Raw genomic sequence first — 15,156 nt, forward strand, 5'->3', positions numbered from 1 at the left:
GGGCTGTGAAATGGCTTCAAGGGAGGCCAGCTGAGATGCATATGGCCATGCAGTATGTTGTTACACGATATTCAGAATTTCCAGCATAGTCAGAACTTCCAAATGCCTTTCAAAGCTAATGGCCTGTGTGTAATAGTTCCTGGCCTAGAATCTAGACTAGCAGCTGGTGCCACTAATTGGTAGCCCTAAGGATGTCTGTGCTTGTGTGTCTAGCAGCTAGATGATCAATTTTGGAATAACCCAAAGAAGATTAGTATCGCAATAATGTAAATTCTATTGTTTGCTGTAATCTTTAATCAAGACAAAAAGTCAAGGGATTGCAGGGGCTAATGAAAAGTTGAAAGTATTGAAGCCTTGTAACATGATTGCTCTCAGTTGCTCATCTTCTTTCCCCCTGACATCTTCTAGAAGATACTAGAAATGATATCAAAAAAGAATGAAGCACATGCTGGGTTATTCAAGAGATCAGCATCATATCAGATTACAAAGAACTGTGAAAGAAATGAGCTGGACAAAGTTAAACTGAAGACCTAAATAAAAAAGAGTAGCACCAGCCTAGAGAGGAAGAACAATCCCTTTCTTGATGTTTCTTTGATTTTTGATCCCCTGCAATAAAGTTAGAGAATTTTTAGAAAAGGCCCCCTTCTGGTCTATACGCAGAATTCATTGTGTGGTTTATTAAGGAGTGGAACAGCTGAAAATACATGCTGTATTGTTTGAGTTCTGAGTGGCCCTTTAATATTGATATACAAGTACTGGGGAAATGATCCAAATGAAGGCATAATATGAAATTTGCCCACTCATTTTAGAATGGTTTGATTTCTTGTGATCCTTATTCATTAATCTAAGTCAAGATAATGTTTGCATTAGGGTGAACTGCTTCAGTTTCATAGTTTGAGCAATATGTGGAGATTGTTCCAGACTCCACACATGGAAAGAAACCTATCTAAAATGTGCTTCAGTATTTTTAAGATGATCTGAAGAAACAATAGTTTCATTCAAAACAAGGGATTTAATCAATTAACATATTTCAAACATTTCAGTATTTTGGGATTTCCCACATATTTATACTTCTTTGGCAACTGACTTCAGACAAAACCCAATATATCTACAAATGAACCTTCTGGCTGCTCCAGGCTTCTCAAAGTAGTACTGCTATGTAAAAAAATTATCCTGAATATTTTCTTACTGATTCTCAATCTGATGAAGAAACTTGCTTTTGGATTATCTTTTAAGAGTGAATTATTCTTATGGGTGGAATGTGCTGTTCTTGTTTTTCTTTAATTATGGGATGGGCAAGGGACTACATTATGATGGAAATACTCCCATGGGAACTTTTCAGACTAGGATGTCAGAGAACTAATGGAAAGAGGGAAAAATAAAATATTCATACCAGTAGTAACATTCTTCACCACCTCCAACAAAAAGCTAAGCACCAAGAGAAATTAATAAAAAATTCTCAAATACTTGAAAATAAGGTAGAAAAATAGAGACTCTTTCACATAGAAATAATAATAATAATAATAATAATAATAATAATAATAATAATAAAGCTGACAACATCAAGCACATTGAAATCAAGAAGAAGGTTAGTAGTGAATACATCATGAGAGTGAAGAAGATCTTAAAGTCCAAACTCAGTGGAGGAAATACTATCAAGGCAATTCACACCTATGCAATTCCAGGCATTAAACACATAGCTGGAACAGTGGACTGGACTCAAGCAGTACTAAAAATCCTGGATAGGAAGATCAGAAAAATAATGATAATGAATCACACCCTTCATCCATGCAGTGACATTGACAGACTGTACTTACCAAGAAGCATAGGTGGGTGTGGAATCTTGCAAGTATGCAAGACAGTTGAAGAAGAAAAAAGAGCATTGGAAGAATATCTGAAGGACAATAAAGAAGTTGCACTGAAGCTAGTATACCATGAAGGCTTACTGAATACTAAAGAGACCAAACTGGCCTACAAGAAAGACCAAATGAAGAATAGAAAAGAGACATGGCAAGGCAAAGTATTACATGGCCAGTATCCAAAAAAACTAGCAGGCAAAGAAAATAACAAGACCTGGCAATGGCTGAGAGCAAGAAAGTTGAAGAAAGAGACAGAGGGGCTAATTCTGGCTGCACAAGACCAAGCCTTAAGAACAAATGCATTGAGAAGACAGCAACAAACAGCAAATGCTGCCTCTGCAAAGAAGCTGAAGAAACAGTGGACCACCTAGTCAGCTGCTGCAAAAAGATTGCACAGACTGACTACAATGACATGACAAAGTAGCAACAATGGTGCATTGGAATATCTGCAAGAAATACCATTTGCCTGCAAGCAAGAACTGGTGGGACCACAAAACAGACCGTCATTGAAAATGAAGAAGCTAAAGTGCTCTAGGGCTTTAGAATTCAAACAGACAAGCAGATAACACAGCAGACTTAATAATCGCTGATAAGAAAGACAAAAAAGTCTGGATAGTGGACATTGCAATACCTGGAGACAGCAGAAGAGAAGAGAAAGAACTGGAGAAAATCACAAAATACGAAGACCTGCAAATAGAAATAGAACAACTGTGGCAAAAGAAAGCAAAGGTAGTACCAATAGTTATAGGTGCCTTAGGTTCAATCCCAAAACATCTGGAGCACCACTTGAAGAGCATCGGCATTAACAAAGTCACCATCAGTCAGTTGCAAAACGCATCTTTACTTGGAACAGCTTACATCCTGCAATGATACCTTTAACACTATCAAACAACACCCGCCTATCCCAGGTCCTTGGGAAGGACTTGATAGGTGGATAAAAATGCCAAATCCAGTCTAAACAACTGGCTGACTGGATTGTATTATTATTAATACAATAATAATAATGTATTAAATTTATATGCTACTTCCCAGAAAATCTGGGAGTTGTAGGGCATATGAATTTAATACATTATTAGTAGTAGTGGTAGTATTAGTGTTAGTATGGTTCACTTAAAAAATGACATAAAAACAATTTATTTTATAATAAATTTATCAAATTTATATCTGAGCTAAAGTGATCCTCCCACTGAACTTTGCCACCTCAGTTATAGGAAGAAAAATCACCAAGTATTATTTGATGATTTGAGAAGATAATTAAAGAGAAGGTCTAAGTGTCCATGGTTCCTTTCTTCCTATATCAAGAGTACCAAAAACAAAATCATAAAGTATGGCTTCCGACTTCTGCTCTTATGGATAATTTGAAACATCAGAAAAAAATAGCATCCAACCGCAACAAGGAATATTACCAGGACCTCATGCATAGATAGCAGCAGTAGAAAAGATGAGAGGAACCATGATGTGGGAAAACTTTTCAGTAGAGCTCTGAAGTGCTCCAGGTTCAGGAAAAGCAGCTGCATTCCCTCCCACACTTTAAGGAGTTTCACTCAGGTGCTAGGTTCGCGCTCCTGTGCTCTTAGAGGACTCCTTTCTGAACTGAACCCAAAGCATTCTTGTTCCATTTGAGCTGAAAAAGTTATGTTAAAAAACATTCATCTTAGCTTGCACTTGTAACTATCAAAGGATGTGCCTTCATATAGAACAGCATGGGGAAGATAAAAAGTTCCTGGCAATTAGAGTACATGGATACAGAAACAAAGGAAATTATGAAAAATTTCAATGATAAGTTGTTTGGTTGGCTTGTGATGCTGTAGCTTTAGAGATATCTATGCCTGATAGGCCAACACAACAAAGGTAAATAAAAGTCCAAGTCATTTTGCTGTGTGTATTCATTAGCCCTGACATGTACATAGAGATGTCCATCTCATGTTCTTACATACAGTATAGTTTTGTGAAAATGTATTTCCCCGCATTTGGTTTTTTGTTCTTTGCTACTGAATGTTATTACAGTTTCATGTGAGTCCTAGAATCCACTTGGTTTGAGGCAGTGAATACAGTGCATAAATGCAGGTAGTTATGGATATATCATGGTATGCCTATGTAATAGTTCTACTTTGCAAGCTCACTGGCTCACAGTGAGTTCCAGGTGTGATTCAAGGTGCTGGTTATCACCTATAATGCCCAAATGGCACGGGACCAGGTTACTTGTGGGACTGCCTGTCTCCTATTATTTTTGTCTACCCTATGAGACCCAACAGGGTGGGCCTACTCTGGGTCCCTTCAATTGAAGAGTGTTGTGTGATGCCTTCTCTGTCACTACGCCTGCTATATGGAACGGTACACTCCAAGAGATTGGGATGGCCCTGACCTTGCTAGCTTTTTGTAGAACACTGAAGACCTGGCTGTTCCCCTGGGCACTGGGCCAGGATGTTGGGTGAGTCCACCTTGTGTATCTTGTGTTAAATTATAATTACCCAAGTGTGATATGTTTATTCTTTTAAAATATGGGGTTTTTTGGGGGGGGGAGGGTTGTTTTTAATGAATGTGAGCTGTCCAGAGTTATACGTGCATGAACAGCCATATAAATTGAATGAATGAATGAACAAAATAAATAAATATGAAACATATACACTTCCTCAATCTAACTGGACTATTAGGCTAAATGAACAAACAACAATATTTGGTGCTTGTTTTATAAATACAGTCTTCCAACATGTGGTGTGGCCCTCTGAGAAAGGAATTTCACTGTTAATTTCAGTAACACCTTTAGCTGCAGTAATTACAGTCAAACATTCCTGTGCTTGATTATCAGTGTTTTCTACCACTGTTAGGAATTTTTGAAGTATACCACTTCAACTCAGCAATATTTTAGTATTTTCTAGCCTGAACAACTTGTTCAAATCCTGCTGAAACATTTCTGTAAAATTTAGATCTTGTCTTTGATCTGGCATTTCAAAATATCTACAGTTGTTAGCATTTCCATTGTAACTTGCAAGATGATTTTATGCTGTACTCTTGAAGTGATTAAGACAGGATAGATACTCTTGGAAAGATTCACTATTGTTCCAGATCATTATTTCAAGAATATGTCTCTGTTTGTGGATTGGTGTAGCCCAGGAACATTAGAAATGGTTGTATAATGTATAATGGTTGACTTTTTAGGAACATCTTCAGAAAATGCTTTTGAGCTAGACATGTGTCTCTAGAATCTCTTTGGTGAGAACTTTATGATGATGAGGGAAGTCAGAATTTGTGAGATTTATATAGGGTCAGGCTTGTCCAAAACAGCCCTTCTAGTACTCACACAACTGACCCTAATTATTTTTGTAATGAACTACAGGAAATTATTTTTTGATACGAAACATGGCATGCTGAATGACTTCATTTATGAAATAAATAAAACATTACAAAATGTTGGTATTATTTATTCACTCAGAATCCCTTTCAGTATATCCCTAGGGCCCTCATGAAGTTCTGATAACACACTCTGGCAAAGATATGCAAAAATTCAGAAAATCCAAAAACAGGTGAATATTTTTTCACAGAACTGTAAGCCTGCCCCAGATGAGTTGGTGGTGATGGCTGTGGGTGATGAGAGTTATGGAAAGCATCAGTTTATGGAAAATAGTTTTAGATTAACTCTGATGACCCTCCCTCCCTCCCTCCCTCCTTCCTTCCTTCCTGTCTCTTTGTTCTTCATTTTCCCTCCTCATTTCTGGCCACATAATTTTAGGATAAAAAAGAAACTGTTTTAGTTTCAATTACATGAAAAAAATGTTTTGTCTTGTAATTCTAAGACGTTTTCTTATATGAAAAAGATTTTTATTTTTATATCCTAATATCTTGACAATTTCTTTGCCCATTTTTGAGTTTAGCCTTAATATTGGAATGCTACTGCTGAAGTTGTTCTTTTTTGTTACCCAACTTTCATCAAATCATTGAATCACAACATTCAGATAGTGGTCTAGTCCTTGCTTGAATACACAGGAGCTATCCACCTCCGTGCATAGTTGATTTTGATGTTCAATTGCTCTTACGGTTGAGGAGGCTGTTTTTTTTATTAACATTCAGTGAGAGTCTGTTTTCCTGTTATTTAAATCCATTATTCTAGTGTCCTGCACAAGTGTGAAGAGGAATATGATAATTTTCTTCTGTGAGACAGTCTTTCAAATATTTGAAGAAAATTATCATATTCCTCTTCAGACTTCTTGAGGCTAAATATTCTTAGTTCTTTCCATTTCTCTTCATAGGATCTAGTCTTTATTTCTTTCACTGACATTCACTGAACCTATTACGGTTTATTTGAACCCTTCTTAATGGGTGGTGCTGGGAACAAAACATAATTCTTGAGGTAGGGTCTCATTAACACAAAAGATGGAACATTTGCTTCTTGTGACTTATGGCTTTCCTGAAGTCACTTGATATCACTCACTCGTATTCAGTAATTACTAGTCTAAGATATGAGCATGAAACTGAGCAAACTCAGGGAGGCAGTGAAGGACAGGAAGGCCTGGCGCAATATGGTTCATGGGGTCATGAAGAGTTGGACACGACTTAACGACTAAACAACAAGTCTAAGATATTTTTTCCCAAATCCTATTGCCAATGCAGTTATCCCCATTCTCTCCCAGTACATTTGACTTCTGTTTCCTAAGTGACAAATTTTACATTTGTCTCCATTAAATTTCATTTTCTTATTCTCAGGCCACTTCCTTAACCTATCAAGATTGCTTTAAATTTTTTATTTCTTTCTTCTAGGATCATCTGCAAAGCTGATAAGCAATCCCTTCCATCATTTAATCTAAGTTATTAATAAATTATGAGCTCTGGCTTCTAGGTCGACTGTTACTCTAGTTTGATGAGGAACCATTCACAAGCACTCTCTGAGTAGGATTTTTTAACCAGTTATGTATTGACTTAGTTGTCATGCCTTCTAGATCATGGCAAACTAGTTTACTAATCAGAATCTCATGACATACTTGCACCCCAAAATCTCCTGCCCTATTTCCGAATCTGAAAAAGCTCAGTGGGAGGATTTCCCTTATGATGCCTCTCCTTCAGATTTAATTGAAGCACGGGAAGCCAGGGAGGCTGTATACCAATGGAGGGAGGATTGCATATTGAAAAAATGGCATTCAACCATTTGGCCACTTCTTAGCTAAAAAGGAGTAAGAATACCATAGTCCACCATGAAAATTGCACCAGAATTATCCTCTCCTTTGAAATAATATTCAAAAGCAACTTGTCTTTCATCATACTGAATGAGGACTGTGGAAATAGTGCAGGAGAATTTCTCTGCAAAGCACTAATCCCCACTCCCTCCCCAAATATTGTCTGATGTCTGTTTTCTTGTTTTGTTTATAAACCTGAGTTCCTAAAGCTGATTAACAGTCTATGGCTTCTTTTCACACTTTCCTCTCCTCTGATGTTCTCTGTTTGGCAACTGACTTGATATTTCCTAAAAAGCACTTCCTGAGTTGAAGCAAAATACATTTTTCACCTTTTCTCCTCTTGTATTAGTCATTAGCTATCATTAGCTGGCTAGCAACACACTGTGGTAGCAACATATTGAGATTTACAGCACTTTATATTAAACATGCAGGCAGATACTTTTACCAGTAGCTGCCACATCTTGCAATGTGTTTTATTAATGCCAGGCTGCTTAGAGTCATTTGTCACTGTCAGGACCACTCCTGTTCCCAACACTAGCACCATGTAAGTGAACAGAATACAGAGGATATTACATGTCTCCCCAGGGACTGTTAGTAATCTCTGCATGGTACAGGTGGGACAGCAGGAATGTTGGAAAAATACTGGGGGTAATTTCCACTTTAGTGTGCACCCAGGACACTCTCAGATCAGATCAGATCAGATCAGATCAGAGCAAGCACACACACAACTCAATTCAGCTAGCAAAAGCATAATTTGATGTTTATTTGCTAAACATCAGCAAATATCAAAAACAGAGATAAAAGGTAAAATGGGGAGAGAAAGAGAGTTGTACAACAGACCAGAATTCACATTATTTATATATCTCTAGCTATATATCAAAAGGCACAGCACTTTCCAGAGCCACTGGAAACAATACCATGGGTAATTAGCATGGACAGTCCCAAAGGGAAGGGGGCTTTGATTGTTCCATCTTTAACTCTTTTATGTACATGACAGCAGCAAAATAGAGATCAAAAGTAAGACACCAAGTGATCCCTCCTCTATTCTGCACCATTAAAAAAACCAATTTGATTAATGGAGACGATGTATCCAGCAAGACGAAGAATGGGAGGTAGGGAGAAAGGATGACAATGCTTCTACATCTGAAGCATATTTTAAGTCCAGGTATATGCTCTATGTTCGTTTATGGAACAGTACCATTGAAGTAAATGGCTGTAGATTTGATTACTGCAAAATGATAGCAAGTGATAGCAAAGCATCAGATACTTTGTCCAATAGCCATAACCATGGCTAAATGTTGCTGCAATAGCTGGAGTAGGAGAGAGGGGAAGATGCATCCATAGGTATCCATGGGAGGGGCAAGAGGGACAAATGATAAAAATATCTCACAGTGTTGCAATACAAGCCATGTAATTTATGAACTTGTACTGGATGCCTATGGATATATACTGTACTAAATAATGTTTGCAGGAAAACAACAGGATTATGAAGCTCTGGGTGGAAGGAGAGAGAAAGTGTCATAGTTACCTTAAATCCTGGAGCAAACAAGTGAGTTCTCTCCAATGGGAGCATGGACCCCCACAAGTTCTCCAGATCTGCAGTGTTACCAGGCTAGGTTGGGGTGCAGCTTTGTTTTGGTTTCAAATAAACAGTTCACTCAGTTAATCAAGTAGGTGATGTTGGTCTGGAGCTGCTTCTGTACTGACTGTTACAAAACGAAGTATCCTTAGATTTACTGAGTATATGTTGCTCTGTGGGGGATGATTGTCTGCCTAATCTTCCTGTGATCGAGAACTCTTAAGGCATGGGGTTTGTTTTAGATTCAGAATCATCTTTTTTTTTTCAGGTAAATATGGGTGAGTACTTTATATTCCGATCACCATAAGGTTATACTTAGAAAGTCTTATTATTATGGACCTGAGCAAGATTCAACTCTAGAAGCTTTTTGTTAAGTGTTAGGTCCTGCCTCTGAGGTCAACTAACTTTCTTCTGTATAACATCCCTGGGAATCCCCTTCTCAGAGCTACTGGGGGAAGCTGTCTGGAGATGTGAAGTGTGTTGTCATTTTATATACTTATTGCATCATTAAAGAATGCCAATATGTGGTCAGAACTTGACTGTTTCCATGGGACTTGTGGAAAAAAACATTAAAGGGGTTGTTTTTATTCTGAGTAATTTGTAGTTGCAAAATGCTCTTATGTTAATTTATTGGATACAGTAGAAATTTTTTCTGGGTGCCCTTCAATTTGCCAAGGTATTTAAGAATATGGTAATTATAAGAATAGAAAGATTTCCACTAAATTGATTGAAAAAATGCCACTGGTGTGGTTTGCAGTAGATATTATAATAAGCAATGCCTTGAGCATATATGCTCTTTAATTCAAATGGTGCAGAAGACTTTGTGCATGTTTTTCCAGAATTCACTGTATAAAATAGAGATTGCATAGTTTGATACTAGAAAATCTGAAGAGTAAGTCAACTGCTAATGCTTTATTTGTTGAGTGGCTTGAATAAATACATATGTGTAAAGACTACTTATTTTCATCTTAATTTGCATATATCTTATTTTTTAAATTTAAATTTAATTTTGTGTTCTGAGTTGATTTTGCATCAATGTTTGAATCTGTTTCTTTGATTACATAAGATTTAACTTGTGTAATTGGATTTCTGTCATTTGGTAGTGGGAAATAAAGTTCGTTTTGTGTATATAGTCATATCTTCTTTTATTAAATTTTAAAAACAGAAATATGAAAATGAACAAGAACTAATAATCAAGAAAAAGAATAGAAGAAAAGAATAAAGAGAAAGAAGAACAGATGTGCAGAAAGATAAAGAAACAGAAATACAAAAAAAAAAGAATGATTTTCTATTTCTTTTACAGCAGATACAAGTAAAACATACATTAAACTCTTACTCTAGGATTACAACAATTTAACATCCATTTTTTCTATAATCTATGAATTTACTAATTATCAAATCTGTATATCATAATTTCATACATAGTCTTAACTTCTAGTCCAAATTTTTGCTATAATGTGCTTGGTTCTTACTTTTCTGACGATTAGCATTGTTTGGTCATGCCATAACTCTTGTTATGTCTCAGTTTTAATTGAAGACTGTGCTATGGATAGCCATGCATTAGGGTCTGTCTACCACTGGGTGAACTAGACCCATTCAGGGACAGCCTGGAGTAATGCAGCAGTTATTGCCTTCACCTGGTTTTTGCTGCCTCCACCTACCCCTCAACCAGGATTATGGGAGGAAAGCCAAAATACTTTTGCATTTCTTTTAAAGCAAACCAACATGCTTCAAAGTACCAGTCTTCAGTACTATCTTTATTTGCAAGGCTGCCTCTGGGATAGATAAGTCAATATAGGAACATCTCCTGGGAGGGGGGGCAAAAAGTCAAGATGACAGATTCAACCAGGCAACTGAAGCCCTGCTCCTTTCTAACATGCAAAGAGAAAATGTAAAAAAAGGTGGGACTTCAATCATGTGGTTGCAAATGTCATCTTGACTTTTTTTACCTCCCCAGAGGATACCCATGGACTCAGGCATTATTAAAAATAAAAATAGTGGATTTTGGGTTGGACTTAGTTTGGAAATAAGCCCATCTGTTCAGAAAAAGACAAAGGTAAGTTGAAATGACCAAGAAAGTGCTAGGTACAATAGAAATGTGTCTTATGGAAGATGGGAATTGTATGATTGGTCACAGGCTCCAGGACAGTTATAAAGTGAATATACATTTCTTCTCATGTCAGTTATTTTGTGAAAGCAGCCTTTTTTTGCCTTTATTTAATAAACTAGAATACATAGAAAAATAATGAGAGGAATGGAAAGAAAGAAAAAGAAAGAAAGAAAGAAAGAAAGAAAGAAAGAAAGAAAGAAAGAAAGAAAGAGAGAGAAAGATTCAATAACAACAGCAACAACAAAAATTATATATGTGAGAGCTGCCAAAGCATCATCCCAAAATTAGAATTGGTTCTATTGTCCACAAATTGAAACAAACCAAGGGCTATAAATGTTACTTCCTCCAGTCTAAGTTCAAGCATTATTTTAGCAAATTAGCAATTTTAATTATATATGCATGTAAAGGTATTGAAGTATGATAGTGAGCAATGGCTCGTGAGAAATAATCATGTGGTTTAGTTTGCCACAAGCTTGCTGCCAGTTGAACAAAAATCATGTGGAATCACTTGATGCATGCAAAAAAGTATTTTACAAATCCACTACAGCTTCTATGTAACAAATCTCAGTTTAGTAGACTTTGGATGCAACAGATAAAATCTGTTCATGCTTCTGTGCATGCATCAAATCCCATTTGCCATTTTATATATGCATAAAATATATTAAATATGGATATGTGAGATCCCCTTCATATTTTATACGTGCATAAAATGTGCAAAATACGTAAAATATGGATGTGTCATATCACATTCGCCATTTATGTATGCATAAAGTCCCATCCAGATTTAACAGGCATTCTGCTTTTACAGACACCCTTCCCCCATTAATTAATTAAAGTGAAGGTTTATTGCAACACCAAGGGCACAAAGAAAACCATGTTGTTGTTTAAGGCCTTGCCTCCATTTGGCAAACACAAGGTGCCATTTGCATATGTAGGCAAACACTATCAGCTGGAATTTGCCAACCACATGAAATATTTCTGTCTTTGAGTTGAGCAGAGCTTAGCTGAAGCAGGATCAAAGAAGCCATCTTTCTTTTCCTTCTTCTAACAGGCAATCTATAGTATAGAGGTACAGCATTTGTCATTTACTAGAACATATAAGAAGAATCTCTACCTCTACCTTGCAGTTCTTTCCCCCAACCAACAGCCCACTATTTTAGCTTGGAGGAGAAGGTAATGGAGGTTGAGACTTAAGTTTCCATTCCTAATACATGATTTTTCTATTACGTGATTTTTCTATTAGCAGCTGGAACTACTGGAGATAGCCATCAGGAAAGGAACCATTCTTGGTCCCTAGTTCTGAAACCATGGAGAAGGACTACAACCATAAAGTAGACAGCAGCTCTGTTCAGGTGTTATTTTGGCATTTTCAGTCTAACATGTTTCCACATCCATAGGGTGATTGTCACATGTGATGGTTTCCATGTGAACTGGGACTGTGATAGTAAAGTATTGTGGCTCATGAGAAGCATTTGCATATACATGAAGATTCTGCTCCTGTCAATTATTTGGTAAGCATGAAAACTATAACTTAATTATATCACCAATGTGACTAGCAGAAGGAGGAGCTGTGTGTTGATGCTTCCATGTTGGATTTAACATATGAAGACAACGTCCACTTCAATTCTGTTGAACTCCTTTTCCATTGTTCTTTTTGGATCCAAAACTAGAGGACAAAGCTACTGACAGGAAATCAACCATGGTTAACTGTGTGAATATACTTGTTAAAAATTATCCAGCATCTTAACCACATAGGTATTTCCTAATTGGGAAGCTTTAAAATAGCTTTCTCGAACTGATACTGACAATAAATTCTAACCAGAAGCTTTGGATAACTTTGCCATTTTCAAGATGGGGCTTCCCCCCCCCCCAAAAAAAAAGTCAGGTGCATTTTTCATCTCAGATCTCCTCTCTGAAGGAGCTGACTTACTATCAAACAAAGCCATGGATCTATATTGAGGGCAGGAAACTCAGTGTGACTTTCCTTCAATCCTTAGTGGAAGAAGTTTTAAAAATAAGTTGAAAAAATCTTCTTTTTTTTTGGAATAAACAGCAAAAGGGTGATTAGAACATTGATTTTAGAAAGTTATAAACAGACTAAGGGTCCAGATGGATTTGGAATAAGATTTTTAAATTAATTATAAAGAATCCTTCCCATGGGAAAATGCTATTGTTTTGAATTCTTAAAACAAAACAAAACAAGATAGGATGGGACTTTGAAGTATGGACACTAGAGGGAACCAGAAGGAACTAAACATTAAAATTAAAGGAAAAGAACACTTAATTTTGCCTTACTAATAAAGAATGGAGCAAAATACTGTAACATTGGACATATTGAGGGATATTTGTGAACAATGGACCCAGAAGTTAATTTTAAGAGTGTCTGCCTCTGTAAATGGACTGTGTTTAAAAGATGCTATGGAAGAGGAACAAGTTTAACCAGACAAGACTGACACTGATCTGAAAGTGGACTTAAAAATGACAGGCCATAAGAATGATGTGGAAAAAGATGCTACACTGGACATACAAAAGAAACCAGCTGATGTCTTAATAATTAAAAGTGATATACAGATAACAAACCAAGAGAGTGACCTGGATACTTTTCCTATATTGTGTTTACAAAAGAGGCTTGTTAAAACTTTGAAGAATTTTGTGAAAAGGGGCAAAGAAAAAATGAAAAGAAATCAAGTTCTAGGACACTACTTGAAGGGATTAAAGGTCAAGATTATTAAAAGTAAAAGGAAGGAATGTAAAGTTGGTTTATTTGATCAAGGTTAAAATAGATATGTTGTTATCTTTGGTAATTCTTAATGGACTTTTGGTGACCAGGACTGAATGATGAGGTTTTATGGATCTGTTGATAGATAAGAGATGGGATATGGGAAGAAGAGATCATTCGTTGTATTTTAAGGGAAGGTGATAAGTTACTAAAATTGTTTATACTTGTGATAAAGGGGGAAGTCATTTCTTTATATATTTCTTTTCTTTTTCTTTACTATATTCTTATTTTCTCTTTCTTTTCTATTTTTCTTTTATTTTCTGCACTTTCTATTTTTTTCTTTTTTATTATTTTATTTTTCTTAGATTGTGTTAGTTTTTATATTTTTAATTGTAATGAAATTACTATAAAAATTGAATTTGGGCTGGAGTTTTACTCCACTCCAATAGGAGAAAAAAAGAAGGCATAAGGGGGGGAAGAATAACTATTAAGTATTCAAACAAGGCTTGACCCCACCCCACCCCAAAACCAAGAAAAAATCAAATGTCTAGGTGAGAAATTCAGATCATTCCATAAAACTAAGTAAAACTAAAGATAAGTTTATTGAGACAAACCCACCATATCAATACTAAGGAAGCATATAATAGATACAGGATTCTATGAAGACTTAGAAAATCAGTGCAACCAACAGGATTATGAGGGATCAAAGAGCCTGGAAAAGTTAAAATAATATCCATATGCCACAAAACATCTCTGAAAACAAATGAACAAAAAAATCACATATTTCTGTATTTCTTTTTTTAAAAATAGTCATCATTCAGGACAATGCCCTGCAAGTTATAATGGCTCACAAATAAGGAGAAAAGTTAGTAGCATTACTTAGCCTTGATCATGCAGAACCACTGAATGAAGAGGAAACAGAGAAAAAACTGTACAACTATGGAAGGAAACCAGAAATTTGTGTATGACGAAAAATTTCTCTCCACCCATAAAAGAACCACCCTCACACTAATTTCATAGAAATCCTCAGCTTCACAATTACTTTTAGCAAGCCCTAGCTCAACAACATGCCCTTTAGTGCTTCTTTAACACACACACACATTTACAGCAACCATTCAAAACTATCTGCCAGTTCAGAGCCACATAATCATATGGTGGCAAATGTTTTTCGTCTAGAATTAAAAAAAGAAACTAAATCAAGCTACTGTATATGTATAATGCTTTAAGTTTATAGAATTCAGTAATAAATATTAAGGGAAAATATTTGAGTTAAGAAACACGGGGGCATGCAAAGATATAAAGAGCTAGATATAAGCTAAACAGACTCAATTCGATTCAAATTGGAGATTTTTAGATTTAAAAACATATAATTCAGCCTGAATTTGTGATTCAAGTTTTAGAGAATGGTTTGAGCCACTTAAAAGATTCTACTAGAAAAAAATAGGCTCCAATGGAGAAGCCTAAAAATGCAAGAACCTGCTTCAGTTTGGGGCACTGTAAGTTGAACAAAGCAGGGAATGTAGACTCTTTTCTGAATTTATCATATTTATTTCCTGGTTTCTTTTCTCTTGTCTTCCTTGCCTAATTTTATCTGGATATCATCAAGGATTTCACTATGATACAGTTCTGAAGTATTCTCCTATATTTCTGTAGTGGATGGCTGAGACTTGCAGACTGAAAAGCTGGGGGCCCCAAGCCTCATTTCCCATAAACCCTCTAGA

Source organism: Python bivittatus, unplaced genomic scaffold (assembly GCF_059951505.1).
Source record: "Python bivittatus isolate LINGU-HERP-01145 unplaced genomic scaffold, Pbiv_v1 ctg000700_np1212, whole genome shotgun sequence".
Taxonomy (NCBI): domain Eukaryota; kingdom Metazoa; phylum Chordata; class Lepidosauria; order Squamata; family Pythonidae; genus Python; species Python bivittatus.